Source organism: Jaculus jaculus, chromosome 11 (genome assembly GCF_020740685.1).
Source record: "Jaculus jaculus isolate mJacJac1 chromosome 11, mJacJac1.mat.Y.cur, whole genome shotgun sequence".
Lineage (NCBI taxonomy): Eukaryota > Metazoa > Chordata > Mammalia > Rodentia > Dipodidae > Jaculus > Jaculus jaculus.
The window spans coordinates 102471334-102498629 of NC_059112.1; the positions used below are offsets into that span (position 1 = coordinate 102471334).

General features: G+C 49.6%; 1 protein-coding gene across 2 annotated transcripts in view; it reads left to right on the plus strand.

Annotated features, from left to right (window-relative positions):
• Positions 1-12565: 12565 nt before the first annotated feature.
• Positions 12566-27296, plus strand: part of Litaf (lipopolysaccharide induced TNF factor) — a 42830-nt gene continuing 28099 nt past the window's right edge. Inside the window, exon 1 of one of the 2 annotated variants that reach the window (XM_045161672.1) lies at positions 12566-12584. The gene's annotated coding sequence lies outside the window, so the exon portion shown is untranslated. The remainder of the gene's footprint in view (positions 12585-27296) is intronic. The other variant, XM_004652261.2, reaches the window with a different exon arrangement.

Sequence of the window (27296 nt, forward strand, 5' to 3'; positions counted from 1 at the left end):
ACCCTCCAGTGCCAAGAGCCCTACGGGCTGATGGACAAACGCTGGTGATTGGGATCAACTTCCAGGAAGCACAGCGGGAACACTGCACAGACGGGTGGGCCCTGGAGACGGCTCCCGTGGGTAACCCCATGAGCCTGGGGGAAAGGGTGGCTTGTCTTAGTGATGTCCCAGGCAAACCGGGCCAAAGCACCAGAGAGACCCGGGGCTTTGTTGGGTACCCCAGGGGAGGCACGGAGACCGCAAAATGCTGGGACATTTTCCCAACTCTCATAATAACCCCCTCCCACCCTGCCCCCCAAAAAAGCTCCGGGCACCTTCTGTACAACAACAGATCTGGGCTGGTGCCCACTGGTGGTACTTGACACCTCTAAACTTTCCTTTCCTCTTCTGCACAATAGGTGGCTTGTTGTAAGGAGAAAATGAGATCATGAATGTCCAAGTGATTTCCTTCCCCAACATCCCTCCCTCTTCCCTTTCTCTTCCTTCTCCTGTGCTTGGTGGGGTGTGTGTTGGGGGGGGAAGCATTTTGCATCCTTTTTTTTTTTTTTTCTGTTTTTCAAAGTAGGGTCTCATTCTAGCTCAGGCTGACCTGGAATTCACTGTGTAGTCTCAGGGTGGCCTCGAACTCATGGTGATCCTCCTACCTCTGCCACCCGAGTGCTGGGATTAAAGGCGTGCGCCACCACGCCTAGCTCTTGCATCCTTTTTTTATTTAAAAAAATTATTTATTTGAGAGAGAGAGAGAGAGAGAGGGAAATAGTCAGGTGGAGAGAGACAGAGACAGAGACAGAGACAGAAAGAGAATGGGTGTGCCAGAACCTTCCACTGCTGTAAATGAAGTCTAGACACGGGCACCACCTTGTGCATCTGGCAGACACGGGTCCTGAGGAATTGAACCTAGGTCCCTTGGCTTTGCAAGTAAGCAACTTAACCGCTAAGCCATCTCTTCAGCCCCCTCCCCCCCTTTTATTAAAAATTTTTATTTATTTATTATTTATTTGAGAGCGACAGACATAGAGAGAAAGACAGATAGAGGGAGAGAGAGAGAATGGGCGCGCCAGGGCTTCCAGCCTCTGCAAACGAACTCCAGACGCGAGTGCCCCCTTGTGCATCTGGCTAACGTGGGACCTGGGGAACCGAGCCTCGAACCAGGGTCCTTAGGCTTCACAGGCAAGCACTTAACCGCTAAGCCATCTCTCCAGCCTTAAAAAGTTTTTCATTTTTGCATCCTTTGAGGGAGCTGGGTACATTTTGTTAAAGAGAAACAGAAGTAGGTACGCCCTTGACTTCTGTGGTGTAGGGAAGCATACTGGCTATCTGTGTCCCTTGTCCCTCTGCTTACCCAAGTGGTTTGAGCTTGGTGTTGGCAGTAGTGGGAATCAACGGGTCTCTCTGCTCTATTTAGATGGAAATCATAACCAGACCAGCAAGGCCCCTCAGGGTGTCCCACAGCCCTGAACTCTTGAGGTCAGGGCTTATAGGCTGGGCTTACAAATCCAGAGACTACAGCTCTAGGTCCAGAGAACTACAAGCTTATGGCTGTAGTTGTTCAAGACAGAGGTTTATGGGCTGGGGAGATGGCTTAGTGGTTAAGGTGTTTGCCTACAAAGCCAAAGGACCAGGTTCGATTCCCCAGAACCCACGTAAGCTAGATTCACAAGGTGGTGCATGTATGTGGAGGCTCTGGTGTGCCCATTCTCTCTCTCTCTCTCTCTCTGCCTCTTTCCCTCTCTCTCAAATAAGTAAATGAAAATTTTAAAAAAGAAAACAGAGGTTTATGGCACAGAAAACTGTCAGCCTTAGAGCAGAGGAGGATGGCTCTCGACCCTGGAGGAACTGAGGCTTATTTCTTCAAGCTTTTTGGGGGTTGGCAAGGGAGGATGTTTTGAGGTAGGGTCTCACTCTAGCCCAGGCTGACCTAGAATTTCCTAAGTAATCTTAAGGGGGCCTTGAACTCACAGTGATCCTCCTACCTCTGCCTCCTGAGTGCTGGGATTAAAGGCGTGCGCCGACATGCCCGGCTCCTTCAAGCTTTTAAAGCCTGCTTGGGTTATTAGTTTGGGGTACTTGGCTCTTAACCTCTGGCGGTGACAGGGGGATTGCAGCTCTTGCCTTTGGCTCTTCACAGCCTTTCCCCTTCTGCATTCTAAGCTTTCCACTTTCTGTTTCCTTCACGCTGCTGCTGGTTGGGAGAACAGCCCAGGAGCGCTTATGTCCTTTGTACAACCACCTCAGCCCACTGTGCCGGTGATAAAGGGCTCAAGTAGGCAATAGAAGTCTACACAGAGGGATTGTTAAAGACACTTTCTTGCAAAACCTGCCTGCCCATGTTTAATTCCCCGGCCACCCACAAAAAGCTGTTCAGAGGCCAAACTCATCTGAGCAGCAAGAGACCATGTCTCTCAAAAGAGATAGGACACAGACAACTCCTGTGATCTCAGCAGGTGCATGCCCATGCCTTAACACATCAATCAATCAATTTTAAAGTATTTATTTATTTATGAGAAAGAAAGAAAGGGCACACCAGGGCCTCTAGCCACTGCAAATGAACTCCAGATGCATGCGTCACCTTGTGCATCTGGCTTTACCTGGGTACTAGGGAATCAAATCTGAGTCCTTAGGCTTTGCAGGCAAGTGCCTTAACCTCTGAGCCATCTCTCCAGCCCCAAATCAATCTTTAAAAAAAATTTAATTTAGTTATTTTAAGAAAGAGAGAATGGGCATGCCAGGGCCTCCAGCCACTGCAAATGAGCTCCAGATGCATGTGCCACCCTGTGCATCTGGCTTACGTGGGTCCTGGGGAATTGAACCTTGGTCCCTAGGCCTCGTAGGCAAGTACATTAATCACTAAGCCATCTGTCCAGGCCCCCTAAAACAATTTTTAAAAATCCACTCAGAGGGCTGGAGAGATGGCGTAGCGGTTAAGCGCTTGCCTGTGAAGCCTAAGGACCCCGGTTCAAGGCTCGGTTCCCCAGGTCCCACGTTAGCCAGATGCACAAGGGGGCGCACGCGTCTGGAGTTCGTTTGCAGAGGCCGGAAGCCCTGGCGCGCCCATTCTCTCTCTCTCCCTCTACCTGTCTTTCTCTCTGTGTCTGTCGCTCTCAAATAAATAAATAAATAAAAATTAAAAAAAAAAATCCACTCAGAGAAGCCATTACTGGAGCCTAATTCCAGCCAGGCACAAGGGAAGACTCTGTCAGCTGCCATTCACTGGACCAGACAGCCTGTTCCAAGTTTTGCTGAGTCACAAGAAAAATTAAACACCCTAGAGAAATTCAACATTCTCAACAGCATTTAATGATGCTTGCTAGCTAGTCACTACCGCCCCTTGGAGGGTTGAGTCCCCTGGTCTGTCTCGTGGAGATGGGGTGGGGTTGTTACCCTGCTACTATTCTTATGGCCTCAGTTTCCCTCCCCATCTGGGTCATAACTCAGGGGTCAGAACCTCTACTGTTTAGGAGTTCCTTCTTGTGTTTTTTTTTTTTTTTAATTGTTTCTTTTGAGACAGTTTACAAAGTTTTGTATCATCCTTAGCTATGTAGTAAGTTCAAGACCAGCCTGGGCAATATATATATCCAAAGTACAATATATGCTTGTATGAAAATTTGCCTGTGTACCAGTACCACGTAAAATGAACACATGCAGGGAAAATAAAAAGAAACACAGCCGGGAGTGGTGGCGCACGCCTTTAATCCCAGCACTCGGGAGGCAGGAGGATCGCTGTGAGTTCGAGGCCACCCTGAGACTCCATAGTGAATTCCAGGTCAGCCTGGGCTAGAGTGAAACCCTACCTCAAAAAACCAAAAAAAAAAAAAAAAAAAAAAAAGAAACACAGATTATCAGTCCCCTCAAAGGAATGCTATAAATAGTAGTTTCTCAGTAATACATTCAGAGATATTTTTTTATTTTATGGTGTTTCATGAATAAACACAAGTTGCTTGTTTTAAAAAAGGAAAAACTAAAAAAAGAGAAAAAACTAATTTTGCAAAAGAAACCCAGTTGACAGAAATAGTTCCTGCCAACTGGTTTGTGTTACCCATTAACTAGGAAGCCTGGGAACAAATGTTACCAAAATACTCATCCATTTCCAAAACAGGTCCTACACATGTCACGTGATTCATCCTTTGGAGAAGTGTCAGCAGGTGGGTAAGAGTGTTTGCTGCCTCAGCTCTAGGGCTTGACTTTGACTTCTTGCGCCATGCATGACCTAGTCTGGAGACTCCCTGGGTCTCTGGTCAGCCAGGCTGACTGGAAAAAAAAAAAAAAAAAAGAGCCACCCTGAGACTACATAGTGAATTCTGGGTCAGCCTAGGCTGGAGTGAGACCCTACCTCGAAAAACCAAAAGACAGCCACAACAAAAACCAGCAGCTCCGTGTTCAGTGAGAGCCTCTCTTTCTCAAAGAAAAAGTGCAGCCTGGTGTGGTGGCGCACACCTTTGATCCCAGCGTTTGGGAGGCAGAGGTAGGAGGATCACTGAGTTCAAGGCCAGCCTGAGACTACAATCCCAGGTAGGTCAGCCTGGACTAGCTCAAAAAAACCCCAAAGAACAAAAAACAAAAAAACAGGGGCTGGAGAGATGGCTTAGTGGTTAAGGCACTTGTCTGCAAAGCCAAAGGACCCAGGTTCAATTCCCTAGGACCCACATAAGCCAGATGCACAAGGTGGTACATACGTCTGGAGTTCGTTTGCAGTGGCTTGAGGCCCTGGCACACCCATTATCTCTCTCTCTCTCTTTCTCTGTCTGCCTGACTCTTTCCCTCTCTCCTTTCCCTCTCTTGCTCTCTCAAATAAATAAATAAGTAACAATTAGAAAAAAACAAAGCAAAGAAACAGTGCAGAAGAGGCATACAGGAAGACACCTAATGTCACACATGCACACAGCATGCATGCATTTGTACACACATGCATATGCCATGTACACACACACGCTCACACACCAGATGACATTAAAAGTCTAAACAAACAAAGCAAAGAACTCACAAACCAGATGCGGTAACACACATCTGTGGTCCTAGCGCTCAGGATGTGGCCAGAAGTTCGTTGTAAGTTTGAGTCCAGCCTGGGCTACATAGCAAAACACTGTCAGAAAGAAAGGAAGAGAGGAAATTCACATAACAGAAAATTTAACAATTTTTATTTATTTATTTATTTATTTATTTTTTAAATTTATTTGAGAGCGACAGACATAGAGAGAAAGACAGATAGAGGGAGAGAGAGAGAGTGGGCGCTCCAGGGCCTCCAGCCACTGCAAACGAACTCCAGACGCGTGCGCCCCCTTGTGCATCTGGCTAACGTGGGACCTGGGGAACCGAGCCTCGAACCAGGGTCCTTAGGCTTCACAGGCAAGTGCTTAACCGCTAAGCCATCTCTCCAGCCCAAATTTAACATTTTTAACCACTATTTTAAGTTATACTATCAGTGCATTTCAAACATCTGTGATATTGTCCAAACATCACCACTATACACTATCTAGTTCCAGAATTATTTGACTTAATTTTGAGACAGAATCTCATGTAGACCAGGCTAGCCTCAAACTCACTCTGTACCAAGGCTATATGAAACTCCTGACCTGCCTGCCTCCACCTGCTGTCTGTTGGGATCACAGGCAAGCACCACCACTCCTGCCTTAGGCCACACTGGAATTGAACCCAGGGCCTCGTGCATGCTAGGCAAGAGCAACTTTCTTTCTTTCCTTTCTTCCTTCTTTCTTTTTCTTCTTTCCCTTCTTTCCTTTCTTCCTCCCTCTCCTTTCTTTCTCTTCCTTCTTTCTTTCTTTCTTCCTCCCTCCTCTCTTTTTTTCTTTCCCTTCCTTCCTTTTCTCCCTCCCTCCCTCTTTCTTCTCTTCTCTTCTCCCCTCCCTCCTCCTCCCCTCCCCTCCCTTCCCTTCCCCTCCTCCTCCCCTCCCCTCCCTTCCCCTCCCCTCCCCTCCCCTCCCCTCCCCTCCCCTCCCCTCCCCTCCCCTCCCCTCCCCTCCCCTCCCCCTTCCCTCCCTCCCTCCCTCCCTCCCTCCCTCCCTCCCTCCCTCCTTCCTTCCTTCCTTCCTTCCTTCCTTCTTTCTTTCTCTGAGTTAGGGTCTCACTCTGGTCCAGGCTGATCTGGAACTCACTCTGTAGTCCCCTGATGGCCTTGAACTATCAGTGATCTCTCTATGTCTGCCTCCTGAGTGCTGGGATTAAAGGCATGTGCCACCACGCCCGGCAAGAACAATTTTATTACTCTCTAATGAAAGCCTGCAGCCATCAGCAGCCTCCCTTCCCTGGCCCCATCTTTCCAGCAGCAGGCAACTACTAATCCACTTTCTCTGTGGATTTGCCTGCTCGGGGCATGTCAGGTAAATAGTCATCTGATAGGCTCCTCTGCGTCTGGCTGCTGTCACTTTGCATGGCGTTCCCTGGGTTCTTCCACGACGTGGCACACACCAACCCGTCATTCCTGTGTACATTTTTGCAGTCTGAATATACCACATTTTGCACGTGAATTGGTTTTCTTCTTCCCCTTTGGATCCTGTGAGCCGAGCTGCTGTGAACGTTCATGTAGATACAAATCTGAGCGCCTGGTTTCAATTTCCTGTGCACATCCAGGAACCGAGCAGCAACGGTACCATCTTGCATGCTCACGAGTGGAATGCAGGACTCTCATTTCTTCAGTCCTTTCTTTCAAAAATGATTCATTTGGAGCCAGGTGTGGCAGCATATGTCTTTAATCCCAGCACTTGGGAGGCAGAGGTAGGAGGATCGCCAAGAGTTCAAGGCCACCCTGAGACTACAGAGTGAATCCCACCCAGGTCAGCCTGAGCTAGAGTGAAACCCTACCTCGGAAAGCAAAAACAAACAGACAAAAATCAACCATGTTAGCGTGTATATGTGTGTGTAACATGTGAATACATGTTTGTATGTGTATAAGTGCATGTGTGTGCGTGCGTGTGTGCAGGAGTGTGGAGGCCCAAGGACTTGGGGTGTCCTCTTCCATCATTCTTCTGCCTTACTTACCTGAATCTGGAGTTCCCCATTTTTCAGTTAGACTGGCTGACAAGGAGCCCCAGGGGTTCTCCCGTGTGCCTACCTCAGCACTGGCTTTGCAGGCATGTGTGGCCAGGCTCCACTTGTTGCGTGAGAGCTGGAGGTGGTTCTCCGGCGTGGGAAGTGTGCCTGTCCGCCGAGTCATCACCCAGCTCAGTTTTAGCTTTTTCTCTTGATAGTGTTGGATGCATTACCATGCAGCCATACGCCACTGCTCACCTCCAGAAATTGTGTGTGCTCCAAATGTGTGTTTTTTTTTTTTTTTTAATTTCTTCTCGGTTTTCTGAGGCAAGGTTATTGAATACTGAAGGCTGGTCTTAAACTTGAGAACCTCCTACCTCAGTTCCCAGGGTGCTGAGATTATAGACATACCTGAATACACTTCCCATTCTACTTTATTTTTCAGTTATTTACTTATTAAGGAGAGAGATAGAGAAAAAATGGGCACACCAGGGCATCTTGCCACTACAAAGTCCAGATCATGCACCACCGTGTGCATCTGGCTTATGTGGGCACTAGGGAATTGAACCTGGGTCCTTAGGCTTACCAGGCAAAAGCCTTAACCACTAAGCAATCTCTCCAGCCCACACTGTCCATTTAAAAGTTGTCTTTTTACTGTTGCTGTGTTAATAGTTTAAATCTGAAATGTCCCCAGCGGGCTCATGATTTTTATACTTGGTTCCCAGTTGGTGACATATTTTGTGAGGCTGTGGAAACTTGAGAAGGTGAGGCCTACCTGGTGGGGAAAGGTCACTAGGGGAGGGGCCTTTGAAGGTTATACTGGCTTCCTGGTTCCTGTCATGATCGCTGCTTCCTGGTCCACAATGATGTGAACAGACAGCTACCGATTTCCCCTGCCATGGACTGAGCTGCTCTGCCATGATGAATTGAAGCGCTGAAACCCACTGAAAGAGTGAGCAAGAATGAAACCCTCCTTCCATAAAAGGTTCTGTCAGGCACTGTGAGCAAAGTGATGCCAAAATCACTTATGTGAGTTGTAAGAGTCCTTTTTTTTTTTTTTTTTTTTTTCCTGAGGTAGGGTCTCACTGTAATCCAGGCTGACTTGGAATTACCATGTAGTCACATAGTGGTCTTGAACTCAAGTTGATCCTCCTACTTCTGTCTCCTGAATGCTGGGATTAAAGGTATGCACCACCACACCCAGATCTCCCCCCCCCCTTTTTAAAAAGGATTTATTTGAGACAGAGAGAGGGAGAGAAAGAATGAGAATGGGTATGCCAGGACCTCAAGCCACTGCAAATGAACTCCAGATACATGTGCCACCGTGTGCATCTGGCTTATATAGGACCTGGAGAAGTGAACCTGGGTCCTTAGGCTTCACAGGCAAGTGCCTTAACCACTAAGCAATCCCTCTAGTCCTCCCCCTTCACACCCCCACCCTGTTCTTTTAGTTTTTCGAGATAGGGTCTCATTCTAGCTCAGGCTGACCTGGAATTCACTATGTCATCTCAGGGTGGCCTCGAACTCATAGTAATTCTCCTACCACTGCCTTCTGAGTGCTGGGATTAAAGGCGTGCGCCATCATACCCTGCTCCTTCTATTTATTTATTTATTTTTTAATTTTTATTTTTTTGAGGTAGGATCTTGCACTAGCCCAGGTTGACCTGGAATTCATAGAGACAGGATACAGAGAGATGGAAAGGAGATATACACACCTGTGATGAAAGGGGAGATCACAAGAAAAAAGAGGGTAAGGGAAATGGTGCTGGGGCTTTTATATCTGTGCCCTTGGGTGGGGGGCAGACTGGCCAGTGGGAGGGGGTTGGTAGCGGTGTGGGACCAGTGTTCAGAGGAGACAGGTTGGTTGAGTCCCCAATGGGAGGGCAGAGAAAGTGGGCCCTCGGGAGGAAGACTTCAGTTGTGGCCAGTTGGGAGAGGGTGGAAGCTCTGAGCCCAACACTATATAAACCAGGCTGGTCTCTAATTTCTCTCTGCCTCCTGTCGAGATATTTTTTTTAATTTTTTTTGTTTATTTTATTTATTTATTTGAGAGTGATAGACAGAGAAAGAGGCAGATAGACAGAGAGAGAATGGGCCCACCAGGGCCTCCAACCACTGCAAACAAACTCCAGAAGCGTGCGCCCCCTTGTGCCATCTGGCTTATGTGGGTCCTGGGGAGTTGAACCTGGGTCCTTTGGCTTTGCAGGCGAACGCCTTAGCCGCTAAGCCATCCCTCCAGGCCAACCCTGTAGAGGTTATTGTTGTTGTCTCAGACAAGGTCTTACTGTAGCCCAGGCTGGCCTCAAACTCGCTTGGTGACCCAGACTGCCCTTGAACTAACGATGATCCAGATTCTACGTCAGCTTCACAAACGCTGGGACTAAAGACATATGCCACCATGCCCAGCCTCCTGGTGAGTTCTTCATATAGTTTGAATATTAGACTCTTCTTAGGTATATGATTTGAAAATATTGCTTACCATTTTGTGAGTTGTTTTTATGCTTTAAGCACTCTTTCACTGAGCTATAAGCCCCAACCCTTAAAAAAAAAAAATTATCCTGAGGCAGGGTCTGGCCTTGAACTTGTCATCCTCCTGCCTCAGCTCCCAAGGAGCTGCCATTCCAGGCCTGTGCTTCTGGGCCCATGTGACTCATTCACCCCCACCACTGTCATATCAGCTGTGGGGTTTCCACAGCTCCACTTTCCATATTAAGAACGTCTTCTGCTCCCAGTTTATTGAGTATTTTTATCATGGAAGTATGTGGGACTTGGTCAGCTGTCTGTTCTGGGTCCACTGAAATGCTTGTGTGGTCCACTTGTATACCCTTGCTTGGAAGATCTGGGTTAGACATTCAATATTTGTGGTTTTCCAGCAATTAAAAACCTTTAAGCTTTCCCCATAAACCACTGTAGGCTGATGGCTTTGCTAAGTGTTCAAGCCGAACGGAAAGGCAAAGCAGGCTCAGGCGTGGAGGGGAGAGAGATGAGCGAAGCAGGTGGCAGTCTGCACGAGACGGAGAAAACTGGGGTTTGGCGTGGCTTTCCCTCTGAAGGAAGGGAAAGGAAAAGAAACACCCACACAGAGCTGTTGCCATAACATTCTGCAGGTCTCCTGTTTCCCTAGAGATGACTCTGAGACATTTTGGCTTAATGTCAGGAAACTTGGTCTTTTAAATTGTTTTGAGACAGGGGATCACTTGGTTGCCCAGGCAGGCCTTGACCATGTGATCTTCCTGCCTCAGCCTTCCAAGTGCTGGGTTTGCAAATGTGTGCCTTCAAGCCAGGATCATCTACCTTGGATTTTGGGGTTGATCAGCAATCTTCCTGTCTCTGCCTCCTACAGAGTTTCCCTCCACCCCCAGGTAGGGTCTCACTCTAGCCCAGGCTGACCTGGAATTCACTATGTCATCTCAGGGTGGCCCTGAACTCATGGTGATCCTCTTACCTCTGCTTCCCAAGTGCTGAGATTAAAGACGTGTGCCACCATGCCCAGCTGAGATTTTTTTTTTTTTTTTTTTTTTTGAGGTAGGGTCTCACTCTAACCCAGCCTGACCTGGAAATCACTCTGTAGCCCAGACTGACCTCAGACTTAGAGCAATCCTCCTACTTCAGCTTCCTCTGTCTGGGGCTGAAGGTGTGTGCCATCACACCTGACTTCATCTCTAGTTGTTTTTTTTAATTCACATTTTTATTTTTATTTATTTATTTGAGAGAGAGAGAGAGAAAGAGGAAAAGAGATAAAGTGAGAGAAAGAAAAATAGGCACACCAGGGCCTACAGCCATTGCAAACGAACTCCAGACACATGCGCCACCTTGTGCATCTGGCTTACGTGGATACTGGGGAATCAAATCTGGGTCCTTAGGCTTTGCAGGCAAGCACCTTAACCACTAAGTCATCTCTTCAGCCCTCTGTTTTTGAGGTAGGGTTTCACAATAGCCCAGGCTAACCTGGAACTCCCGATGTAGTCTCAGGGTGGCCTTGAACTCACGGCGATCCTCCTACCTCTGCCTCCCGAGTGCTGGGATTAGAGGTGTGCGCCACCACGCCCCGCTTCAGCCCTCTGTTTTTAAAACAATAAGAAGCTGCCCTTGGTACTTGTAATGGCTTTATTTTCAACCTGACTGGATTTAGAATCATCACGGAATCACACGTTTGGGAGGGTCCTGAAAAGGTGTTTCAGGAGGTTGACTGAAGAGGGAAGACACATCCTGAAAGCAGGCAGTGCCATCCCAGGGGCTGGAGTCCCAGAATGAATAAAAAGGAGAGCTGAGCACCAGCGTTCCTCACTCTGCTTCCTCACTGTGATTCAATGCCACCAGCTGCCTCAGGTTTCTGCCAGCGTACCCTCCCTGCCATCATATGTGCCGGTACCCCTAAAGTGTGAGCCCAATTAAGCCCTCCCCTAAGATGCGTTTATCAGACATTTTGTTACAGCGGCAAGACAAGTAATTAAGACCCTGCTAATATCTATCTATCTGACAACTTCTCCCACTTGGAAGGACTTTCCAGCGCCCTTCCCCCTCTCCAGTTTAGGAACAGGTCCCGGTGAAAGGAGGCGAGAGCTTTGTGTAGGGACAGAGGCGCATTGGACAGCTATACTCCCTCTGGGCTTGGGTGTGTTGGGGGGGGGGTTCAGCGTAGGCAGGGGCTCCCACCACCAAAGCCGGCCGTTCTCAGATAGAGGGCGGGAAGGTCCCTACCCAAACTGAGCTCCTCTCGGCCTGGCCCTGGCAGAGTTCCACCATCTTCAGGACGGCTCTCCAAGCCAGTCTGCATGCTCTCCCCTGGGAACCTTGGCTGGGGATCCAGACTGGCCAGAGCCATGTGGGCGTGGACACCGGACGAGGAGGGGCAGCTTTCTGGAGTGAGAAAGGCCTATGGGGCCACTGGCCATCCAGAGGCACACACACAAAAAGCGAGGGAGCAAAAACTCTGTACCCCATCGCTGTAGTTAACTCTCAGCTCTGATGACCCAGGCACTGTTACCACGACCATCCTTCAGACAGTGCGGGGGGGGGGGGACTGAACTGAGCCCATACATGGCGAGTGACCAGCTCAAAGGCCCTCGGGGAGTGTCTTTACAGACCTGAGTTAGGGGGTCGAGAAGAGCCGCTCTGCAGGAGGGCCCGGGGCGCCTGGGCGCGCGCGAATGGTGGGGATGGGGGTGGGAGCGGGAGGGGGCTGCTCGGCTTCGCCGGAGAGACTCGGAGCTTGCCTGTGGAGTGTCCCAAGGGCAGTGGGCGATCGGAAGGGTGCAGGGAAGGGCCGCCAGCCTCTGGCGGAGATCCAGATGTGAGGTAGCTGGACAGCAGGTACCCGGATGCCGGTAGGTGGCGATGGGTCGCGACGCGGCGATGGCTGGAGAAGCCAGAGCCTCGCTCGGCGCGCCACGATCAGCTTCCAGTCGGGAGACTCCCAACCCCGCCTCCCGCCTCCCGCCTCCAGCCAGCCGGGCTCTGGCCGGGTCCTCTCCCCGCTCCTCCCCTCCCCTCGTCCCGCCCCCAGCCCCGCCTCCCGCGCGCCCTCCCCACCCGCGCGCGCGGCCGGCGCAGACCTCCCGGCTCGGCTCGAGCAAGCGGCGCGGGCGGCGGTGGCGGCGGCGGTGAGTGCTGCGCGCCTGGCAGCTCGGCGGGGACCGTGTGTGTGTGTGTGTGTGTGTGCGGGGGTGTGGGGGAGCATCGGGGTCCCCTTCCCCCGAGGCTCTGGCACCTGCCTGAAGCCCCGGGACGTCTCCTCTCGGCTAGGGGGGCCTCGCACGGGAGGTCGTGGGATGCTGGGCGAGGTGGCGGGATCCCGGCAGGATGGAAGGCTCGGAGAGATCCAGTTTCGAGACTTCTCTGGTCCAGGGCGGTGCTACAGGTTGGATTGGGGGACCCAGCGCCCGGAGCGGCCGTGCGCCCGCGCGCCGCGCCTCTGGGGCCGCTCGGCACCCCACCTGATCGCGCGCTCCCCCGGCCCGCGCCCGCCTCTTCCCCCCACCCCCGTCCCGGAGAGGACGCCCCGGGGCTTTTCAGGAAAAGGCGCGATGCGTTCCTAGTGGGCTGTGTGTCTCAAAGCTGAGGTTTCCAGAACCGTCGCCCAGGAATCCAGAAACAAACAACCGCCCCCAAGTTTTCAGATGCTCTAGGACTTCTCGGGGTGGGTGGGGGGAGGACGGACCCGGGGTCTGGGCAGTCTTCTTCGTCCTTGGTCCTTGCTTGCCTCGTAGGGTTCGCGCGGGATCTAGCACACCCGGGGACCCGGGTGAAAGATGGTCACAGCGCGGTCTGGGTTTGGGGCGCTGTGGCTGGATGAGGGGGTGATGCAGGGGAGCGCAGGGGACCCTGATCCGTGCCCACCAGGGAGCTCCGGCGGGGACCGTTGGCGTAGTGGACGCCCTCCTCCCTGCCCGGCCCAGCCAGGTCAGTTCCTTCCTCCCTTCCTTCCCTCCTTTTCCCTCCCTGTGGGTTCCCGGTCAGTGCGGGTCTGTGCGGCGCGGCTCGAGGAGGCGCGGGGGCCAGGGGGTGTGCTCCGGGCGGGACGGGCCGCCCTTCACCGAGCAGGCCACTTGGACCCTCCTAGGATTCTGGCCGGTTTTGTGCTTCCGGATACTGAAGCTGATGTCATTGGCTGTTGGACTGAGCTGTAGTCGTTGGGAAATACAGTTTCTGGAAGTCACGGGACCTTCTGGGCTCCCGCCAACCCTTTTCCTTTTTGTTGTTGTTTTGAGAGAGGGTCTTTAGTCCCACGGATTGGCTGAGAACTCTCCATTGTAGCTGAGGCTGGCCTTGAACCCCTCACCCGCCTTCCTCCACCTCCCCAGGGCTTGGATTACAGGCTTGTGCCACCATGCCCAGCCTTTTCAAAGGGGATGTACATTCCTCCCCTTGGCATGTTGACGCCCAGCTGGCTTTTGGACTCCTAGACTCCAGATCTGGGACCCTTTTAGTGTTTGCCTGAGACTGGCTCTTAAAATAGGGCTAACCAGATGGCTGCTGGAGAAGGCGTGGAGTGGTACTGGGAACTCCTTCAGTGGATGGCTTTATCACTGGATCAGGATCCAGAGGGCGTGTGACTTGCTCTACCTGGCGTGAAATAACACCCAGGCTGCACCTGGCTCTCCTCTCAGCCAGCCCCTGCTTTTGCCATCTCAAAGTGCACCACTCTCTTAAGACTTATTGTAGCTCGACTGTGGGAGAGGCCCGGCTTCCCTCTTTCTTGTTACTTTAAGGCATTAATAATGAATGCTTTCATTCCTGTTTCAAAAAAAAAAAAAAATCCTTGTTGTAATGTTTTCAAGGATTAAGTGACTCCGTGATTGATACTAAACTAGAACGTCAACTTCTTAAGTGTCTAAAACACTAGATTGAAATAACTGAAGTACCTGGCACATGTATTTCCTTCACTTTCATGGGCTGGCCATGGAGAAGAAAATAAGGCACTTCTCATATCTGGTAAAGGTGCAGAAGAAATGGCTCTTGGTCCTGAGGGGCTTACACTGTGGGTGGAAAACAGACATAGGTGGAAAGGTAAGCGTTCAGCCCTGCCTGGTGGCTCGGGTCTGTAATCCTATCACTTGGGAGCCTTCAGTAGCAGGATCACCCTGAACTTGAGGCTAGCTTAGGCTCCATAGTTCCAGGCTAGTCTAGACAGCATAGTTAAGCTCCTGCCTCCCCAATCCCTCTCCAAGCAAAACAAAAAGGGCAGAGCTCACTAAGGGATGCCTCCTAAGATTGGGAAGTGCTTGAGCCGTGTGGAAAGGAGTTGGCTGTTCCTGCAAGACAAGTTGCATGGAAGAGCTGAGGTCTCAGCAGTTAGACAGGAGCAGAAACCTCTCCTTGAACTAGCAGAGAGTTACAGACATGTGCAGGGTCAAGGGCAGCAAATGGGGAACCCGCAGAGAGGAAGGAGCTGGAAGACATCTGCAGCCTAAGCTAATTTTCGAGAAGACGAACAGTTCCTGCTTTCCTGCCTTAATCTAATCTTGTCATCCCTGCTGATCTGGGGCAGGCACTGGGTAATGCCACTCTTGAGAGTGGGCAGGGCCCTGGGACTTAGAATTCTCCCCAAAGCTACTGTGAAGGTTGGGGGGGGCGGGGAGGAAACCCAGAAGAGGAAGTCCAGGAGCCTTGGCACCTCACTTTGCCTTCTATTTGCTTTGGCTTCCACTGCTGAGAAAACAGCCCAGGGAGCTCGGTCGCCCATCTCCCCAGGTAAATAGACTTCCTTCAGAATTCAATGTTTCTTTAGCCAGCATGTGTTTTTGATGCCTCTGCAAGTACCTTTGGCCGCCCATGGCCTGCTCTGCACTTGACCGGTGTTTACTTGCTTTAGGATTGTGATTTGAGGTCAAGTGCTGCTTTCCGGAGTCCTCATAATTAATTTCATTTGACGGTCCGAGACTGCAGACACACTCTGGTGGTGGTGACGCACTGTTGGAGCCAGTGGAGTTGGTTGTTCCTTAGCTGCAGGTATTTTTTGTTTTGTTTTCCGAGGTTGGGTCTTATTTTGGCCCAGGCGGACCTGGAATTCATTATGGAGTCTCAGGGTGGCCTTGAACTCATGGCGATCCTCCTACCTATGCCTCCTGAGTGCTGGGATTAAAGGCGTGCGCCACCACACCTGGCTTTTTTTTTTTTTTAAAGAATTGTGCATCACTGGGTTTGTAGGGGCAGAAGGGTGTAAGCCTTCCTTCCCATCGGAAGGGCTCACATCTAACACTCCTTCAACGACAGACAAGTTACACACAGAACAGCATACCGGGCTAGAGAGAAGCCTTTAAGGCCATTGCCTGCAAAGCTTAAGGACCTAGTTTCGGTTCCCCAGATGCATAAGGTGGCACATGCGTCTGCAATTCATTTGCAGCGGCTGGAGGCCCTAGCACTCCCATCCTCTCCCTTTCTCTCAAATAAAGAGATAAAAAAGAACAGCATAACAGGCTCATTTCATCAAAATAGTCTCCAAGACACAAACCTTCAGAAATGAAGACCAAAGACAAGTGTTCATTTCCGTGCATAGACTCCAATGAGGCACGGGTAATGTAGCAGTGAGTTGGGACCAAAAGGGGTGACCTCATGGGGACAGACCTAGGGGACACAGTCTTCCTGGCCTTTCTGTGTGGGTTCCTTCTTCCAGAGGATGGGTCAGGACCCCTCTGGAAATGAGAGTCTGATCACCTATGGTCAGACAAGAGAGGTGAGAGGCACTCTTTAAGACTGGCTCCTGCAGGTAGGATAATATGTCTGGGTTCTGTGGCCCTTTGGGGAGGAAGAGGAGCAAGAGAAAGAATGTAGGAGAATGTCCGAGACAGACTGTCATCCAGTCAGTGTCCCCTCCAGTTCAGATTTCACAGCCTGCCAAGTATCATACTTTGGGGTATCATATTCTGTACCCCAGTGGGCTAAAGAAAGGACAAAAGAAGAAATAGTATAGAGGGTGTCTGTTCACCTTGAATTCTTGTAGAGTTATTAACTCATTAGGATCCAAAGCACAAGCCTTCAGAGAAAATAATGGTGGGGAATTTTATCCAGGCTGGTGGAGCCCTGGTGAGTTCTAGAGTAAGTTTAAAAGCGTAGTGCACTGGGAATGTAGCTCAGTTGATAGAGCGCTTTCCTCGAATGCGTGAGGTCCTGGGTTCCATTCCCAGCACTGCATAAACTAGGTGTGGTGACACGCACTGGTAATCCCAGCACTCGGGAGGCTGAGGCAGGAAGGGTGAATGGCGTGAGTTCAAGGTCAACCTGGAGTGCTACAGAGTGAGTTCCATGCCAGCCTGGGTGACAGTGAGACCCTGTATTTAGGGGCTGGGGAGATTGCTCAGTGGTTAAAGGCACTTGCTTGTAAAGCCTGACGGCCTGAGTTCAATTCTCCAGTGCTCATGTAAAGACATGCACAGAGTGGTGCATACATCTGAAGTTCATTTTCAAGGTAGGGTCTCACTGTAGCCCAGGCTGACCAATCTTGTTTCTCAATTTTTATTTATTTATTTATTTGCCAGCAGAGGGAAAGAGAGAGAGAGAGATAGGAGAGAGGCAGACACAGAGAGAATGGGCATGCCAGGGCCTCCAGCCACTGCAAACAAAATCCAGACGCATGTGCCCCTTGTGCATCTGGCTTATGTGGGTCTTGGAGAATCAAACCTGGGTCCTTTGGCTTCTTAGGAAAACACCTTAACCGCTAAGCCATCTCTCCAGCCCTCCATTTTTTTTTTTTTTCAAGGTAGGGTTTCACTCTAGCCCAGGCTAACCTGGAATTGACTGTGTAGTCTCAGGGTGGTTTCAAACTCACTGCTATCCTCCTACTTCTGCTTCCCAAGCGCTGGGATTAAAGGCATGTGCCACCTCGCCTGGCCCCCCAATTTTTTTTTTAAAGAACGTAGTGTTGATTTGCCTTAACCTTGACTCTAGTGATGTTTATAGACTTTGCACTGATATTTTAGAAATTCACATGAGAAACAGCAGTATTTCAGGAAATGTGGGAGATTAAGCAAATCAGGCAATAACCTGAGCAAGTTCGTGAAGCTGGCACCAGCTTTCCTTATCAGGTGGCTCCTGTCTGGCCCCCGGGCCAGTTTTCTTTGCAGCCGTCGTTGGGGTGCAGGGGTTATGCCAGCCCGGCGTATTAATGGTCCTTTCGTGAAAAGCTCTGTTCATAGAGCAGTGTGTGGATGTAGTTTCTCCCAAGATCCCAAGGGACGCAGCCCACTCCAACCGTAGGGTGCAGTTCTGTTCGCCGTGGAAGCGTTTTCCACCCCTCAAATCAGGGTAATTTGTAGTTAAACCATATCCGAACCTGACTTTAAGCCTGTGGTAACTTTCTCTGGCTTGTGGGATATATGGCCCAGTATAAACCCACTGATTTTTAGATGATGGAATTTGAGAACGTTTCCCGGTTTTATTTCACTAGGATCTTCTGGGTTTTTCTCCAGGGGCATGGAAACAGGAATGTCAGATAACAAGCCATTTCTTCCTTCTTCTAGGAGGGTTGCAAGGCCCCAGGTTGCCCTTTAGTCTAAATCTTTCTTCCTTGTTTCTGGTTAAGAAGCACTCACTAATCGTTCTCCGTGAATAGTTACGCAGAACCATCACAGGTCAACTTTCATTACCACATTGACAGTGTTGTGCAATGTTTGCATCTTAAAGATAGCCAGCCAGTGGCTCTTAGTTTAAGAATTTTAATACTGTTTTTTTCCCCATTATATTTATTTATTTATTATGAGAGAGAAAGAAAGAACGAGAGAATGGGCACACCAGCGTCTCCGGCCTCTGCAAACAAACTCCAGATGCGTGTGTCCCTTGTGCAGCTGGCTTACATGGGTCCTGGGGAATTGAACCTGGTTCCTTTGGCTTTGCAGGCAAGCGCCTTAACCATTAAGCCATCTCTCCAGCCTTCTCCCACTACCACCCTCATGTTCACTAAATAGCACCTTTCTCTCTGGGGAACCCTAAAAAGACCAGCTCTTTTTGGCCTTCTCGGCTAGTTTTCTGCCTAGGTATTTTTAGAGGAGACCTGTGATTTGCATGTGGGTGACAGTCATCTCTGCCTAAGGGGCAAAAATCCCCCCCCCCCCCCACCAGTCATTTCTATGATCTCTATCTTCACCGAAGTCCTGCCTTGTATTTCTTTTCCGGGGCTGGGGAGTGTGGGCCAGGAGCGGAGTTGAATAATTCTTTTTCTCTCTGGAAGGATTGCTTTTAGGGGATTAAGTTGGTGGTTAAAAAGCTGCTTTGCTTGTGTGGGGCCTTGTCCTTTTGTGCGTAGATCTGATACCTAAATCTAGAAAGCAGCTCTGTACCCAGAGGAGCGGGCCTGGAGCCTGTTTCGGTGGTGTGGCCAGTCCCACCCGCATGTGGTGGGATTTTTGAGATCTGCTTTTAAAGGGGGGAAGGGTCTGTGGATAGGCTGGCCTGCCTGCCTTACCTTCTGCTTTGGAGGCTCCTTTGAAACCAACCTCTTGCTGAAATCCTGGGGGATCAGTTTCATTTTCTTCTTTTCTAAACTCCACTAAATTAGAAACTTTCGCTTCCTTCCTTGGCTTAAATTTTGGCATTTAACCAAAAATATGCTTTAAAAGTTACTTGTGAAAATAAACTGTTTTTAAATTTTGCATTTTTTTTTTTTTTTTTTTTTGAGGTAGGGTCTCACTGTAGCCCAGGCTGACCTGGAATTCATTATGCAGTCTCAGGATGGCCTTGAACTCACAGTGATCCTCCTATATCTCTGCCTCCTGAGCGCTGGGATTAAAGGTGTGCACTCTAAATTTTTTGTTTGTTTGTTTTGGTTTTTGAGGTAGGGTCTTTCTCTGGTCCAGGCTGACCTGGAATTCACTTTGTAGTCTCAGGGTAGCCTCAACTCACAGTGATTTTACCTCTGCCTCCTGAGTGCTGGGATTAAAGGTGTGCGCCACCATGCCCGGCTCCAGCTCTAAATTTTTTTTTAAAATGTTATTTATTTATTTGAGATAGAGAAAGAGGCAGATATAGCCAGTGGGTGTGTCAGGAATTCTAGCCACTTACAAATGAACTCCAAATGTGTGTGCCACCTTGTGCATCTGGCTAACGTGTGTCCTTGGGAATCAAACCTGGGTTCTTTGGCTTTGCAGATAAGTGCCTTACCCACTGAGCCATCTCTTTAGCTCTGGCACTAAGTTTTGTGTTTTTGTGGTTTTTTTGAGACATGATCTCTTGTATAGCCCAAGTTGGCCTTCAGCTCCTGCCTCTGCCTCACAAGTGCTATGACTATAGGTGTGGACCATCCTGCCTGGCTGAAAGGGTGACTTCATAGAAGTGTGTGAGGAGTTGAGCCAGTGCTGGGAGGCTTCACAAGCAAGTACCTTTAATGGTAAAGACATCTTCCCAGCCCATGACTGCTATTTTTTTTTTTTTTTTTGACAGTGTTAGGGGTAAACCTGGAGCGTTAGTTCTGTTAGACAAGTGCTCTGCCATTGAGCTATGCCCCTAACCTCTAAAAAAACAGACCCATCTTAGCTGTTCATGATGATGCTCACCTGTCATTTCAGTCCTTGGGAGTTTCAGATCAGTCTGGGTGATTTAGGAAGACTGTCTTTTAAAAAAAGGAACTGCTGAACCTCACCAATGGCTGATGCCACCTACATAAGGGCATAATAGGAGGGTGAAAAAAATGATGGCATCAAAATAGAAGAGACTGTGGGCTGGAGAAGTGGCTTAGCAGTTAAGGCACTTGTCTGCAAAGCCAAAGGACATAAGCCAGATGCACAAAGTGGCTCACGTGTCTGGAGGCCCTGGCACACCCATTCTCTCTCTCTATCTGCCTCTCTCTGTCTCTCTACCTATGTATCTCTCAAATAAATAAATAAATAAATGTTTAAAAATTAGAAGAGAGGGGGTATTTTTTTTTTTTTTTGAGGTAGGGTCTCACTCTAGCTCAGGCTGACCTGGAATTCACTCTGTATTCTCAGGGTGGCCTCGAACTCACAGCAATCCTCCTACCTCTGCCTCCTGAGTGCTGGGATTAAAGGCGTGTGCCACCACACCCAGCTTTATTTGGGAGGGAGAAAAGGGAGAGTGATGGGAGAGGATTCTGATCGTGGCATATTGTTTATATTTATGAAAGTTTTCAATTAAAAAAAAAAGTTAAGAAAAAGGTACTTCTGAAGAGCTTAAACTAGAGATGGGGCCCTGGGAAATGGCTTAGCAGTTGAAAGTGCTTGCTTGCAAAGCCTGCCGGCTTTGGTTCAAATCCCCAGTACCCGTGTATTCCCTTATGCAAAAAAATGGCTCTTGGGGCTGGAGAGATGGCTTCGTGGTTAACACTCTTGCTCATGAAGCCTAAGGACCCACGTTCGACTCTCCAGATCCCACGTAAGCCAGATGTACAAGGTGACACAGGCTCACAAGATGGCGCACGTGTCTGGAGTTGGATTGCAGTGGCTGGAAGCCCTGGCATGCCAATTCTTTCTGTCTCATTTAAAAAAAAATACAAAAAAAGTGGGTCTTGCATTTAATGTTCATTTGTAGTGAGTGGTAATGAGGCCCTGGTATATCCCCACCCCTCCATACACATGTGTAAATAAATGAAAATTTAAAAACAAATGATTGTGCCAGGTGTGTTGGCACACCTCACACCTTTCATCCCAGCACTTGGGAGACAGAGAGGCAGGAGGATCACCGTGAGGGCCAGCCTGAGGCTACATTGTGAATTCCAGGTCAGCCTGGGCTAGAGTGACACCCTACCTTGAACCTGCCCCCTTCGTCCAAACTGCTTGGACTAGAGCTAGGCTCTGACGCTATAGGTGTAATATGAGCACGGGACTCAGTACTGTAAGGGTGTCCCAAGTGTCTGCTGCTCCAAAGCCCCTTGGGAATTACGGTGACCAACACAGAGTTACTGAAACAGCCTGCCTAGTGCGGGAAGCAGTTAGGACTGGAGGGGAAGGCATCTGTCATCAAGGAGACGTTGTGTGGAGGCGGCCCCGGGAAGTGGGATGGCCTTAATGAGGGCCCTAGGTGTTTTCACATGACCCACAAGTCTGTGCCAAAAGGCAAACTGTGTATCCGCCTCCAGTGAGGCAGACCGTCTGCACAGTTGCTTGGAGTTCGCTAGAGCTGGGAAAGGAAGCCGATTCAAGGCTCTCCCAGCACCTCGGGTACTTGTGATCAGAGGGTTTGTTAGCTTGCTAGGTATTAACAGGCTTGGAGAACACTGGAGCTGGACTCCTCCCGCCTCGTCAGCAGCCTGTAGTACAAAGGCCCCAACAGCAGACCTCTATAATTACTGGTGGAAGAATGGGACCTGAGTCATCTCTGGCCCCGAGAGGAGTCCTGATGTCCCTGAGCTGTCTGGAAGGCCACAGTGAATATATCAAAACCTGGTTCCAGGAACCTTAAACCTCAGAATTGTCTCCTAGCCCTCCTGATCATCCTACCCTCTGCCTCCCAGGCAATGCTGGGATTACAGGTGTGCACCCACCACTAGCAGCAGCAGGAGGATTTCCCAGAACCAAGACACACCACTGCCTCCTTCCCAAAGAGACCGTCCAGATGATCTGTCCATCACTGGATTGGGACAGGCTCAGAAGAAGCTGCTCGAGCCCAGCGTGGTGGCTCATACCTAGAATCTCAGCACTCACTCAGCAGGCCAGAGCATCACTAGTTCAAGACCGGCCTGGTCTACATAGTGAGTTCTGCCAGCCAAGGCTTCATAGCAAGACCCTGTCTCAAAATAGAGGTAGGAGAGAGACTGTCTGGTGTGTGCTTGGGGACCATGGTCCCCTTCAGGCTGCTGCCCTCTCTTCCCTGTTAAGTGTTAAGTGTGCCTACACTATGCTCCATGTGTCTCTGAATTCTTTTTTATTTTTAAAGTGTATTTATTTATTTATGGGAAAGAGAGAGAGAAAATGGGCATGAGCGTGCCAGAGCCTCCAGCCACTGCAAACTAACTCCAGACACGTGCACCACCTTGTGCATCTAGCTTTACAAGTGGGTTCTGAGGAATCGGACCTGGATCCTCACGCACCCTCCCGTAGGCAAGCGCCTTAACCGTTTAGCCATCTCTCCAGCCCTCGTCCTGGTTTTTGGTATGAGGTCTCACGCTGTAGGCGGTCAGGCTGTCCTTGAACTCACGGCGTAGCTCCGGCTGGCCTGGGACTTGAGCTTCCGTTCCCAGCTTCTGCATACTGGGTCACTTGTGTTTGCCTCACTGGGCTTTTATCTGAGTTCTTCCAGCAGAGATCCCAAGGGCCAGGGAGACAGGGGAAGCCACTCCGAGGTCTCGGCGACAACAGCACGTGCCTGCTCACCTCCCTGCCAGGAATTGGCCAGGAAGCGCCATAGGGCCGCGACAGGAGGAAAAGTTTCCTGAGAGCTTTTGTACAGGTTGAGGGCGGGCATTGCAAGAAAGAAAGAAAGCAGGATGTCCAGCAACCCGCTGACATCCAGACAGCTTGACATGTTCCCTGGGGTAGATTGACAGGCCCATGGGCCTGGAGAACCGATGGGTGACAGGTAGCCTGTGACAAAGTCCACTCACACATGGTGTTGACCTTTGACCGTTTTTCCTGTGCTCTGTATGAGTGTCGATGCTGACATTCCTGGGAGGAACCCCGGACCTGGGCGTTCTTTATGCAGAACCAGGGAAGCTGGGAGGAAGCCCCTCCCTTCCACGGAGGCCCAGGCCCGGAGCTCCTTTGGGTCAAAGATCAACAGGCAAAGGGCTGTGCCTTGAGGTGTCATTTTCCTTTCCTTTTCTTTTCTTTTTTGAGCAACAACACTAGTAGTTCTTACTTTACGTGGACTCTGCTGGAAGCTAAGTCCTTGGAAACACTAGCTATGCATTGGGGGTGTGGTAGGGGGCGGCAGGATGGACTCTAAGCATCATGGCATGGATCAGACCCATACAAAGCAGACAGGATCTCCCTCCCTCTCTCTGTCTCTCTCTCTCCCTCCCCTCCTTCTTCCCTCCTACCCTCTTTCCTTCTCTCCTTTCTCCTTCCATCCATTCCTCGCCTGTCCCTACCCAGACTTTAAGGAGGCTGGGAGAAATACAGGATTGATTGTAGCTAAAGGAAGTTAAAGGACTGTGAAGAGGCAGTGGGTGGGAATGAAGTGATAGCAGCAAGTTATGCAGCCCGGAGGCTCTGTTTGTGTTTGCACGAGCGTGGTACCCCGGCCTTTGATGTATGTTTGGGTTGTACCAACTTGCAGGGCGGCCCTTGCTGTGGGTGGCTTCTCTTGGTATTCTGGGTTCGGAGGCTTATTTTTAGGATCTGAATTCCCTTTCTTGGCAGAAGTCAGCCGCTTTGGGGGTTTTCAAGATGCCCTTGAGCTGCTCTGGTTACTAAACCAGAAGCCACCGTTGGATCCCCTGAAGGCCCAGCCTGGCGCCCCTTCCCCCCACTGCAAAGTTCCTTGTATCCGGACCGCTCATTCCTAGGACGCCTGGGCCCACCTGCTCAGCTACCCCACCTCAGCACATAGATTTGGTGGTTCTGGGCATTTGTTTGTCCTGGGTGTTCTTAACCTCACCTCCCTCCAGCCCCCAAACCTCCATTCACTGTGAAGCTGGACTGGGTTTCTCAGGCTCTCTTAGTTGGTTAACTTTGCCTTGCCTAGGCTCCTTAACGGGGGAGGGTGTGTGGCTCCCCAAAACCTGGCCCACCCTGGGCTTTCATTCAGAAGTTGCTCTATGAGAATGCACCATAGAGCAAAATTCAAGCAATTAAGTCAGTCAGTTCCTAGGCAAGAGAATGTTAGAGTGAGTGTCTCCTTGCCAGATATATTATTCATGGTATCCCGCAGATCCCAAAATCCACAGTGACTTATACAAGATACAACCTTCTCATGTGCATTCAGGGTGTAGAGGTAGGAGGATTGGCCATCCTTTGCTACATACCAAGTTCATGACCCTGTCTCAAAAAGCCAAATAAATTTAGAAAAAAAATTTTTTTTTAAAAGAAAAAAGCTATGACAATGTAAACACTAGGTACATAATTGTTGTACTGGGTTGTGTAGGGAATAATGAAAATGTCCTGACATGTTCAGAGCCAATGTTTTGTTTTTCCAAAGCGCTTTCAATCCATGGTTGGTTAAATATGCGGATGTGGAGGCCACAGTGCCTTTAGACGTCCTAATCATTCTGCAAACAGGGCGGGCCGCCAGACGCACAGTTCGTGGAACAAAGGGCTGTGGGCATGTTCCTTTCATGCAGGGATGGGAGGGACAGATAGGTTGGCTGAGGACACAGTTTTCTTTTATAGAAAGAGAGTAGCAGTTAATGCGCTTGTCTACAACGCAAAAGGATTTTTTTTTTTTTTTTGAGGTAGGGTCTCACTCTAGCCCAGGCTGACCTGGAATTCGCTGTGTATTCTCAGGCTGGCCTCGAACTCATGTCGATCCTCCTACCTCTGCCTCCCGAGTGCTAGGATTAAAGGCGTGCACTACCACGCCCAGCTAGAAATACATTTAAAAAAAATAAATAAATAAAAAGATTTGTTTGTTGGATGTAGACAGATGCAGTGGCCAGAATACCAGGGGAGATGTGAGAGTGGAAACTGTTTGCCCCCTCATTCCCCTTTCTCCCTGCCCCTCCTCTTCCTGCAAGAACCCCACATAGTGGTTGTGTGGACTTCTAGGGAAATTTACTCAGGAAGTAGGAAATACTGTGGAATACCATGGACGGTGGCATTTTGTAAATGCCCTTACGGCTTTGTGCACGTGAAACACACCTTGGAGATGATGTGTCGTCTCTGCTCCTAAGATTCGTCTTCACCCCCTTAGACGGTAGTTTCTGGTCCTTCCTCACAGCAGCTTGGTGGTGAGCCGCACGCTGATCACCGCATCCATGGGTGGGTCATCTTCCGCTCACATTTGTGGACGAGGGATTTTTTCCAGGGCCCGTAGATTCATGTATGTTCAATTTTGGCCGATGCCTTTATGGCGTCTCAGTTTACCCTCCCATGGTGCTCCACAGAGGCCTGTCCCTACTCAGATGGGTGTGTGAAACATCATACCACGATATCAGTTGTAGTTTGTTTTCCATATAAGCTTTTTTGTTTTTGTTTTTTCAAGTTAGGGTTTCACTCTACCTCAGGCTGACCTGGAATTCACTATGTAGTCTCAGGGTGGCCTTGAACCTACGGTGATCCTCCTACCTCTGCCTTCCAAGTGCTGGGATTAAAGGCATGTGCCACCACGCCCGGCTTTGGTCTTTGTTCATTTTATTTTTATTTATTTATTTGACAGAGAGAGAAGGACGGGGAGAGAATGGGCGTGCCAGGGCCTCCAGCCACTGCAAACGAACTCCATACACATGTGCCACCTTGTGCATCTGGCTAATGCGGGTCCTGGGGAATAGAACCTGGGTCCTTCGGCTTTGCAGGCAAACGCCTTAACCGCTAAACCATCCCTCCAGCCCAATAAGCTTTTTATTCTAAAATAGTTTCATGTTTACAGAATAGTTGTAAAATCAGCCTGGAAATTGCCTGCATTCCTTAGTCACCCATTGTCCATTTTGCTGCTGTACCAGAATACTTGAGGCTGAGTAACTTAACAATGAAAAGAAATGCGTTGGCTCACGGTTCTGGAGGCCGAAACCTTCTTTCAAGGTGTTGGTATTTGGGGAGGGTCTTGCTCATGGATCCATGTGGAGGAGGAGAGGATGAAAGGAGAGAGAGGTTTATGGGGTGCATGTGTCTGTAGAGATAAGAAGCCCTGCCATGCCCACTCATTCATTTATTCATTCTCAACCCCCCTCTCTCCTTGCAAATAAATAAAAATTTTAAAAGCCACATATTGCCCCTGGACCTCAACTTCATGTTCTTATCGCATGTAAAGCCTATTCATTCTGCCCCCTCAAAGTCTTGTTTGGCTCAACTCCAGTCCAAAGTCCAGAGTTCCACTGATGTCAAATGAGACTTATGACAAACTCCATTTTGCTTATGAGCCTGTTGCAGTGAGGTTCGCATTGCTGGTAGAAATCACCCAACCAAGAGCAGCTTGTGGGAAAAAGAGGTTTATTGTGGCTTACAGGCTCAAGGGGGAAGCTCCATGATGGCAGGGAAAACAAGTGACATGAGCAGAGGGTGGACATCACCCTCTGGTCAACATAAGGTGACCTTAGCAACAGGTGAGTGTGCCAAACACTAGCAAGGGGGAGCTGGCTATAATACCCATAAGCTCAACCCCAACAATAGACCACCTCCAGAAGGCTTCAATTTCCAATTGCCATCGGCTGGGGAACCTAGCATCCACAACACCTAAGTTTATGGGGGGGGTCACTTGAATCAAACCGCCACAGAGCTGGTGAAATCAAAAGTTACGAGGGCCGGTCGTGATGGCGCACGCCTTTAATCCCAGCATTGAGGAGGCAGAGGTAGGAGGACCGCTGAGAGTTCGAGGCCACTCTGAGACTACATAGTGAATTCCAGGTCAGCCTGGCCTACAGTGAGACCCCCACCTCGAAAAACCAAAAAAAAAAAAAAAAAAAAAAGTTACGAGGATATAGGCAAAGGAAAGACATTCTCTTTGCAAAGAGAGAAATAGGCAAGAAGAAAGGAATGACAATTCCCATTTACCCAACAGGCAATATTGAATCTTGTTGGTTTCCTTTAATTTTTAATTTACTTTTTCACTTGCAAGCAGAACAGAGGGATGGAGGGAGAGATAGAGAATGGGTGAGCCAGGGCCTCTAGCCACTGTAACCAAATTCCAGATGCACGTGCCACTTTGTGCACCTGACTTTACATGGGTACTTTAGGCTTTGCAGGCAAGTGCCTTAACCACGGAGTTATTTTTTGCAGCCCTTGTTTTTTATTTTTATTTTTGGGGTTTTTTTCGAGGTAGGGTCTCCCCTAGCTCAG